The sequence below is a fragment of the Sapajus apella genome, unplaced genomic scaffold (genome assembly GCF_009761245.1).
Source record: "Sapajus apella isolate SASKATOON/1434 unplaced genomic scaffold, GSC_monkey_1.0 scaffold134, whole genome shotgun sequence".
Lineage (NCBI taxonomy): Eukaryota > Metazoa > Chordata > Mammalia > Primates > Cebidae > Sapajus > Sapajus apella.
Window position 1 is genome coordinate 442,180 of NW_022437074.1, and position 9,339 is coordinate 451,518.

At 42.5% G+C, this 9,339-nt stretch overlaps 1 pseudogene; it reads right to left on the reverse strand.

Annotated features, from left to right (window-relative positions):
* Positions 1 to 510: 510 nt before the first annotated feature.
* On the reverse strand, positions 511 to 9,134 carry LOC116539850 (annotated as a pseudogene).
* Between the last annotated feature and the right edge of the window lie 205 nt (positions 9,135 to 9,339).

Here is a 9,339-nt window from a genome sequence, read left to right on the forward strand (position 1 = left end):
AAGCCCTGTAGACCTTCCTGAACACATCAATGTGCCAGGAGGGTAGTGCACCTTGAATTCACGGAAGGACATAGAAGCTTCATGTTTGGTATCATCCCAGACGTCATCTTATTAGGTCGTCCTAATTTGTATCCTTTATATTAAATTACAATTAATCTTAAGTATAGAGCTTTCCTGAGTTCTGGGAGTTGTTCTAGTGAATCATCACACTTAAAGAGGTCAGGAGAACTTTCTGGAGTTGTGGCTAATTGATCAGAAGTATGGGTGACCTGAGAACCACAGAACTTGTGGCTGGTGTCTAAAGTGAGGGGAGTCTTTCTGGGGACTGTTTCCTTAGACCTGTGCAGTCTGTGCTAGCTGTGGTTGGTCAGTATCAGAATTGCATTACAGTATTACATGCCTTCTAAAATTGCCTGCCTCCATTGTACCTCTCTTGGGGCAGAGCATGTATATGCAATTTTTCAAATGCAATATTCAAAAGAAAAACATGCTAGTAGTGAATTTATCCAGTCAATCAAAGGCATCCCAATGCAGGGCTACAGAAATCCAGACAAAGTCACACTGTAGATAAAGATGTGGACAAGCTGACATCAATAACATGTGATTATAAAATGCACACTGGTATATAGAAAATGCTAGCTAACTTATAGTTCTAGTAAATTAATTTGTGCTTAATTAAAATTTTACAGTATTGGAATCCCTAAGACAAATTATTTTTTTCCAGTTTATTTGCTGCTTACTTATTTGCTTATTATTTAAGCCATTTAAATTTTAAAATATTCAAGAAGTTATCAAGTTAAATAAGGTTTAAAAATCACAAACAAAAATCGTCAGTCAGCCAGGTGCTGGTGGCTGATGTCTTTAATCTCAGCACTTTGGGAGGCCAAGGTGGGCAGGGATCACTTGAGGAGGTCAAGACCAATCTGGTCAATATGGTGAAACTCCATCTCTAATAAAAATACAAAAATAAGCTGGGCATGGTGACACATGCTTATAATCCCTAATACTTGGAAGGCTGAGGCAGGAAAATCACTTGAACCTGGGAGGTAGAGGTTGCAGTGAGCCAAGATTGTGTCACTGCACTCCAGCCTGGGCAATAGAGCGAGACTCCATCTTCAAAAAAAAAAAAAAAAAGTCAATCAGTCATCATCTGATAGTCTGCTATCCTTGGAGATTTGGAAAGTCTTCATCATTTACTATTAGTGCCCTAGTATTTCAGGCATCGGTTTGATTTTCCCATACTTAACTGAGCAGGGGAACTTCTACGGAAAAGACTGGTCCAAGATCCAGGGATGCCCCCTTTAGTCAAGGGGAGCCCGGGCATTGGAGTGGCCTGGCTTCTTGAGGGCCCATGTTTCCAGGTTGAGTGGCTCCTGCCCCCTCTCATAGGAAAGGCATAGGAGAAATTCAGCCTCACAGTCTTCAGTTTTTGTGTGTGATTTATGGTGTTGCCAGGTGAAATCTCAACCCTGTAATTCATCTATACATGTTAGCCAAGAACAATTTTACACGGAAAGGGCCCAGATGACTGAATTAACAAACATCATGTGACCCACATGGTATACTGTAGAGTTATTTCTGCAGTTTGGGTTTGCTTTTGCTTTTTAGTAACACGGCAAGGAACAAAAGGAACCTCTTCAAAGGACCAGCGAAAAGGCTTTTTAGCTTTGTAAATAATTTGTCAATGGAACTACAGGTGGGAAAATATATCTTGCCTTGCTTAAGTGCCTTGAGAATTGAGAACTCGTATGTGTGGAGGCTTTGAACTCTCCAGGAGATGGTGGGAGAGCAGCACTATCTCATTTTCAAGGCCCTTTAGAGCAGAAAACGCAATCGCCCTGCTCCATGCCCTCCATCTGTCAGGTGAGGAGATTTTCAATCCTGCATTCCTGGAACCCATGGTTCAGCCTTCCCCAGTCTTTGACCTTACCCTCTGCACCCCGCCTGCCATCTCCCCATCACCGAGAATGACAGTTACAAGGGAAAAGGCGAGTTTTCCAGCCATGCTGAGGTTGTGGCAGGTCTTAGGCTTGCCCTGAGCCAGATGCTGGCTCGCTCCTGAGGGCATCTCCTTTCAACTTTCCCAGCCTGTCAGCTCACACATGTTGAATGCATTTCATCGTTCTGTTTTCCACCAATTGCTTATATATTCCTTAGATTTGGGCCAGCCATAAATTCCCACTGACTCTGAAACTCACGTCCATTCTTCTTCTTTGGCCAATCAAGTATCATGGAGGTTAGCATACTTCTTACACCCAGTGCACAACACCCTGGCTGTTCATGCCAAAGAAGTGTGGCTATAGCAAGGCCCTTGGAAAATAATACATATTTCCGCAAATGTAGTAGTATATTTACTCAAAGCAATAAAGACTGATTTGCTACTGCATTTTTGTAAGTATGATACAGTAAGATATTCAACTCCATTGTTCACAAACCATTTTTCTCATTATCACTTTTTAGTGTCTCTTCCATGCTGGGCACTGGGAAGGGAAAGGTGAATAATGACAATACCAGGCCCTCGGGGTCTAATGCTGCCAGAGAGGAGTCTCTGGGGGAGCGCACAGCAGGCAGGGTAGCTGAGGTTCTGAGTGAGAAGCCAGTGCAGTGGGCATGGGGGGGTCCTCTGTCACAGTCTGAGGGAGGAGTCAGGGATGAATTTCTGACACAGAGGTAGGAACGAGTTGGGAGAAAGGGTCAGGAATAGGGAAGGAGCTTCAGGCAGAGCTCAAGGAACCTCTAGTAGTTTCAAGAGGTGATGGCTCAGAGTGACAAGGATCGTGGTCAGCTAGGGTTTGGTCCCTCAGCCATAACCTTGGCTGCTGTGCTAGACAGCTTGGCAATGGCACGCTCTGACAGAGGCGTGTTTCAGGGGCCCTGGGCATCTCTGGGTGTATTTGGAGGTAGGTGCATCTTCTCCTTCCTTTCATCGTTCTCTTCCCCCTTTTTGTCTCATGTTTGCTTTCTCTATTGAAAGAAACCTGTGTCCTCAGACTGGCTACCCACCCTCGAATCCCAGCCCAGCTACTCAAAACCAACACCATCACGAAGCAGTGGGTCACACCCACCAGTGTCCTCACCACAAACCTGTGGGCCAGTGCCCTTGTATCTTCTTTCAGAACAAGTTCCCTGAGCTGTGACATGAGCTGTCACAGCAGAAGACTCAGCTAACACATTCATATGAGAGTGATACAGTAGCTAAAAAGAAATTATTTAGGCAGTTAGTGAGAAACAAAAAGCACGCCCCCCAAATCATTTCTTTTCCAATGAACAGCCTATAAAATTGAGCTGCAGACATAGATAAGCAAGCTGGAAGCTTGCACGGGTGAATGGTGACAGCTATTCCAATAGGAAAAGGCTACCTGGAAGACAGATATGTTCAACATAGAGGCTCGATCTTCTTCTTCTTTGTCACTACATGTACAGTAAAGAAAAAGCAGGCAACATGGCACCAGCCAGGTAAAGAATCCATCTGCATAATGAAAGATTAGCTTGGGGCGGCCAGCTTCTTCCACGCTATATAAAGGGAGCACTTGGTCTAATCAATCTTTAGGACCCTATGTAAATCAGACACCACCTCTTCAAGTTCATCTGTAAAATCCCGTGCATTTCACCATAGAACTGGAAGATCGATTTAGGAACCCCTCTTTCTCTGCAGGAGAGAGAGCTTGTCTCTTTCTTTCTCTTATTCAAACCTCTGCTTTTAACCTCACTCCTTGTGTGTCAGCATTCTTGTTTTCCTTGGCGTGAGACAACAAACCTCAGGTATTATCCCAGGCAAAGGACACCACTTCAACAGTAGTAAAAACCATGTAACTTAATGTATTTACATTTTCACATTGGAAAAGTGTTGAACTGAAAAATAAGTCTCCAAAAGTGAACTTTCATAAGAATTTGGCAATCCGACCACTCCTCTATAATTAAACTCCAATCACTTCTGTCAGCTGGTCACAGTGGCTCATGCCTGTAATCCCAGCCAGCACTTTGGGAGGCCGAGGCGTGTGGATCACAAGGTCAGGAAATTGGTGAAACCCTGTATCTTTTAAAAATACAAAAAAAAAAGGGCCGGGCGCGGTGGCTCAAGCCTGTAATCCCAGCACTTTGGGAGGCCGAGACGGGTGGATCACGAAGTCAAGAGATCGAGACCATCCTGGTCAACACGGTGAAACCCCGTCTCTACTAAAACTACAAAAATTAGCTGGGCGTGGTGGCGCGCGCCTGTAGTCCCAGCTACTCAGGAGGCTGAGGCAGGAGAATTGCCTGAACCCAGGAGGCGGAGGTTGCGGTGAGCCGAGATCGCGCCATTGCACTCCAGCCTGGGTAACAAGAGCGAAACTCCGTCTCCCAAAAAAAAAAAAAAAAAAAAAAAAAAAAGGGCCAGATGCGGTGGCTCATGCCTGTAATCCCAGCACTTTGGGAGGACGAGGCGGGCAGATCACAAGGTCAGGAAATCAGTGAAACCCTGTCTCTATTAAAAACACACACAAAAAATTTGCTGGGCATGGTGGCACGCACTTGTAGTTTCAGCTACTCAGGAGGCTGAAGCAGGAAAATCGCTTGAGCCTGGGAGGCAGAGGTTGCAGTGAGCTGAGATTCCGCCACTGCGCTCCAGCCTGGGTGACAAAATGAGACTCCATCCGAAAAAAAAAAATCACTTCGGTCTATAACTAACTGGATAGTTTTTTAAAAATCTTTTTAAAAAAATTCCTGGCACAATTTTTTATTATAATCTGCTTTCTTTTACTAGCAATAGATGGCAGGAAAAAAAATTTGTTTTGTTTTTGAAAGTCCCAGTTTGTGAGTCTCTGGCTAAGAGAGGTTAGCTGTACCAAACATTATACTGGCAATACACATCTTACAAGCAGTTCTGTGCCTGGGCTGCACAGACACACCCTTCTCCAAGAAGCTTAGGAGAGATATATGTACAGGAGTTTTTATTGAAGCCTTGTCTTAGGCTCCTGGAGAGAAGGTGGGGAGGCTAGCAGAGGTAATCATCTTCTAGTTTTTAGGGGTTAACATGGGCAGAGTGGCTGGTGGAGACCAGACTAATGGTTTGAACCCAGTTGTGGCCACCAGTCTGTTGGGGCACCTGGTGCTGTGCTGTGTGTGTGGGCAGCTGTGCCTCCAATACGGCCTGGGGAGTTACAGAGCAGGCTGGCACCAGCTTTAGCAATATATCATCAGCTTGCAGAGAAGAATAGGAACCTGCTACACGCTAATAGAAATTTATGGCCAATGAAATCTGGAAAATATATAAAAGAACCCAGCATCATGAAGCCAAAATACTTCCTGTGGGATTAAAGCTAATCCTCGACACCTGGTCAGAGAGGTCTAGTTTATTACAGGTTACCTCTGGTATGTGGCATCCTAGCACCAGAAACCCCAGTTAACTAGCAATTCATACAGACAGACTTAGAAGTCTGAAGGATTTTGAAGTGGCTTCAAAATCAGTGGACAGAAAGAGGCAGAAGAGAGCACAAGAAAAACGTGGAATTTGTTCTGTGTTATTTTTTAAATTCTCTGTTTTTAGACTTTTCAATGGTGTTCTAACATTTGAGTTGATGATTTGTACTATGCACTGCTCTGCACTGTAAGGAAAAAGCTTGTTTTTATATTCCCACTGCCTAGCGCAGTGCATGGACACACCAGGGGCTCAGTATTTAGACCCTCCAAGACCAAAAGAGTATAAACTCCATAATACACCCATACATTCACTTTGGCTTTTCTTTTTAGCAATTCAATAAATTTTTATTATTTATTTATTTATTTTTTGAGACAGAGTCTCACTCTGTCACCCAAGCTGAAGTGTGGTGGTATGATCTTGGCTCACTGCAACCTCCATATCCCGGGCTCAAGCAATTCTCCTGCCTCAGCCTCCCGAGTAGCTGGGATTACAGGTGCCCACCCCCACACCCAGCTAATTTTCATATTTTTAGTAGAGACGGGGTTTCACCATGTTTGCCAGGCTAGTCTTGAACTCCTGACCTCAGGTGATCTGCCCTCCTAGGCCTCCCAAAGTGCTGGGATTACAGGTCTGAGACATTGCACCAGGCCAGATGAATTTTAATATATGTATAGAGCTGTGCAAATATAGTCACAATCCATTTTAAAATATTTTCATCACCCCCCAAAGAATTTGCATAACATTAGTAATCACTCCCTGCCAGGCATGGTGGCTCATGCCTGTAATCCCAGCACTTTGGGAGGCCAAGGCTGGTCCCAGCTACTCAAGAGGCTGAGTTGGGAAGATCGTTTGAGCTTGGGAGGCAGAGGTTGCAAAGAGCCAAGATCCTGCCATTGAACTCCAGCCTGGGAGACAGAGTGAGACCCCATCTCAAAAAAATTAAAAAATTTTGATTAATCACTTTCCATTTCACTGCAGTTTTTCCTGCCTCCCTCTGTTTTCACCCTCTATCCCATAGTTCCCCAGCCCCAGGCAACCACTAATCTGCTTTCAATCTCTACGAATTTTCCTATGCTGGAATTCAATAGAAATGAAAGAATACCCTGTGTGGTGTTTTGTAGTTGGCTTCTTTCACTCAACATGGTGTTTTCAAATTTCACTTATTGTAGCATGTGTCAGCAGCACAGGCTTCTTTTTATTGCTGAATAATATTCCATTGTGTAGATAGGCCTCATTTTACTTAGCCATTCATCAGTTGGTGAGCATTTGGGTTGTTTCCACTCTTTGTTATGATTAATGCTTCTAGAAATATTCATGTATGAGTTTCTGTGTGGAAATATGTTTTCATTTCTTTCGTGTATATTTGGGGGGTGGGAAGAATTCAGATAGTGAACTTGCTGGGGGTCATGTGGTGACTCTATGTGTAATTACTAGACTGTTTTCTGTTTTCCAAAGTGGCTGTACTGTTTTATATTCCTATTAGCAGTGTATGAGTGCTATGATTTCTCCACAGCCTTGCCAACACCGGTTACATCTGTCTTTTTGACCATAGCCATTGTAGCGTGTATGAAGAAGTATTTACATGTGTTTAGATTTGTAGGTTCCTGAAGACTAATGATGTTCAGCCTCTTCTTGTGTGTATCAGCCGTTTGTGTATCTTCTCTGGAGAAATGTCTATTTCAATTATTTATCCTTTAAAAAAATAGTTATTTTTCTTTTACTTATCTTTTCTATTTTCTATTTTTTCACCTATTCTGTGTGTTGTCCTTTTACTTTCTCAGTGGTATTCATTTGTCACTCATCTTTTTGGTGTCACATCTAAGAAGGCTTTGCCTATCACAAGGTCATGAAGATTTGCTCTTATATTTTCTCCTAAGGGTTTTGTAGTTTTAACTTTTGCATTTAGATTAACAGTCCATTTTCAGTCTTTTTTATGTGTGTATGAAGTGAAGAAGGGGACCAACTTCATTTGCTGGTATGTGGATATCCAGCTGTCCCTCTACCATTTATTGAAAATATTATGCTTTCTTTATTGAACTGCCTTAGCACACTTGTTGAAAATCAATCAACCATAAACGTGCAGGTTTATTTCCAGATTCCACATTCTATTCCATTGATCTATGTTTCTGCTAGTACGTATACAATATTGATTATGACAGTTTTATAATACGTTTTACAGATGACATGAGTCCTCCAACATATTTTTCCTTTTTCAAAATTCCGTTGGTTATACAGGGTCCCTGAATTTCCACATGAATTTTAGAACCAGCTTGCCAATTTCTGCAAATAAGACAACTGAGATTTTTTTTTTCTTCTTTTTTCTTTTTTGAGATGGAGTTTTGCTCTTGTTGCCCAGGCTGGAGTGCAATAGTACGATCTCGGCTTACTGCAACCTCCACCTCCCAGACTCAAGTGATTCTCTTGCCTCAGCCTCCAAGTAGCTGGGATTACAGGCACCCACCACCATACCTGGCTAAATTTTTTGTTTTATTTTTAGTAGAGACAGGTTTTCACCATGTTGGCCAGGCTTGTCTTGAACACCTGACCTCAGGTGATCCACCTGCCTTGGCCTCTTAAAGGGCTGGGATTACAGGAGAGAACCACTGCACCTGGCCAACAACTGAGCTTTTGATAGAGCTTGTATAGAATCTGTAGATTAATTTGGGGGAGTACTGCCATCTCAATAATAGTAAATCTTCCAGTCCATGAACATGAGGTGTAGTGTCCTTCCATTTATTTAGGTCTTCTTTAGTTTCTTTCAACACTGTTTCATAGTTTTCAGTGTACAAGTGTTACCCTTTTTTCTTTACATTTATTCTTAAGTATTTTATTCTTTTTGATGTTGTTGTAAATAAAATTGCTTTCTTAATTTTATTTTGAAATTGTTAATTGTTAGTGCATAGAAATATTATTAATTTTTATAGACTGATCTCTCCAGCAGTCTTGCTGAAGTTGCTTATTAGCTCTAATAATTTATTAGTCATTTCCTTAAAAATTTCTATATGCAAGATAAAGTCATCTGAAAACAGTGATAGTTTTACTTCTTCCTTTCCAATCTGGATACCTTTTATTTCTTTTTCTTGCTTAATTGTCTTGCCTTGAATTTTTTTTTTTTTTTTTACTGTAAATATATTTATTGAAACTCTGCCCGTGAGCTTCTTATAGACACCAGAAAAAGTTTCAACCTTGCGTTCCACATTGTTCTGCTCTGCTTTGTCCAAATGAACCTTTGTGAGCTGGCTGCCATCCAGTTTCACGCGGATTCTCTTGCCTACAATTTCTCTTGGGAAGACCAGGTCCTCAACGATTGCATCGTGCACAGTTGTCAATGTATGGCTCCTGGGACCCTTTTGCTTATTTTTTCTACGACATTTTGAAGTTGGCTTAGGCAGAATTCTCCTCTGAGCGATAAAGACAACATGCTTCGCACTGAACTTTTTCTCCAATTTGCATAGTAGTCAGACTTGGATTTTCTGGAAAGATTTTAGTTGAGGAACAGGAGCAAAGATTATGATAGCTTTCTGGCCACCACCAACTTCAATTTCCTTGTTTGCCATAATATTCAGCTCCCTGAGCTGAGCCTTGAGGTCCGAGTTCATCTCCGGCTCCAGAAGAGCCTGGGAGATGCCGGACTTGAACTTGTCTGGCTTCTCTCCATTGGGCGTCACGATCTTGGCGCTCGAACTGAACATGGCTTTCTCCTTGGTGAGTGCTGACTTAGGAAAAGACCTAAATCTCGCCTTGAATTTTCAATACAATGTTCAGTAGAAGTAGTGGTGTACATTCTTGCCTTGTTCCCAATCTTAGGGATTAAGTCCGTCTTTCACCATGAAGTTTGTTGTTAGCTGTGGCCTTTTGAAGATGTTCTTTATTGGGTTAAAGAGATTCTTGGCTGGGCACGGTGGCTCAGGCTTGTAATCCTAGCACTTTGGGAGGCC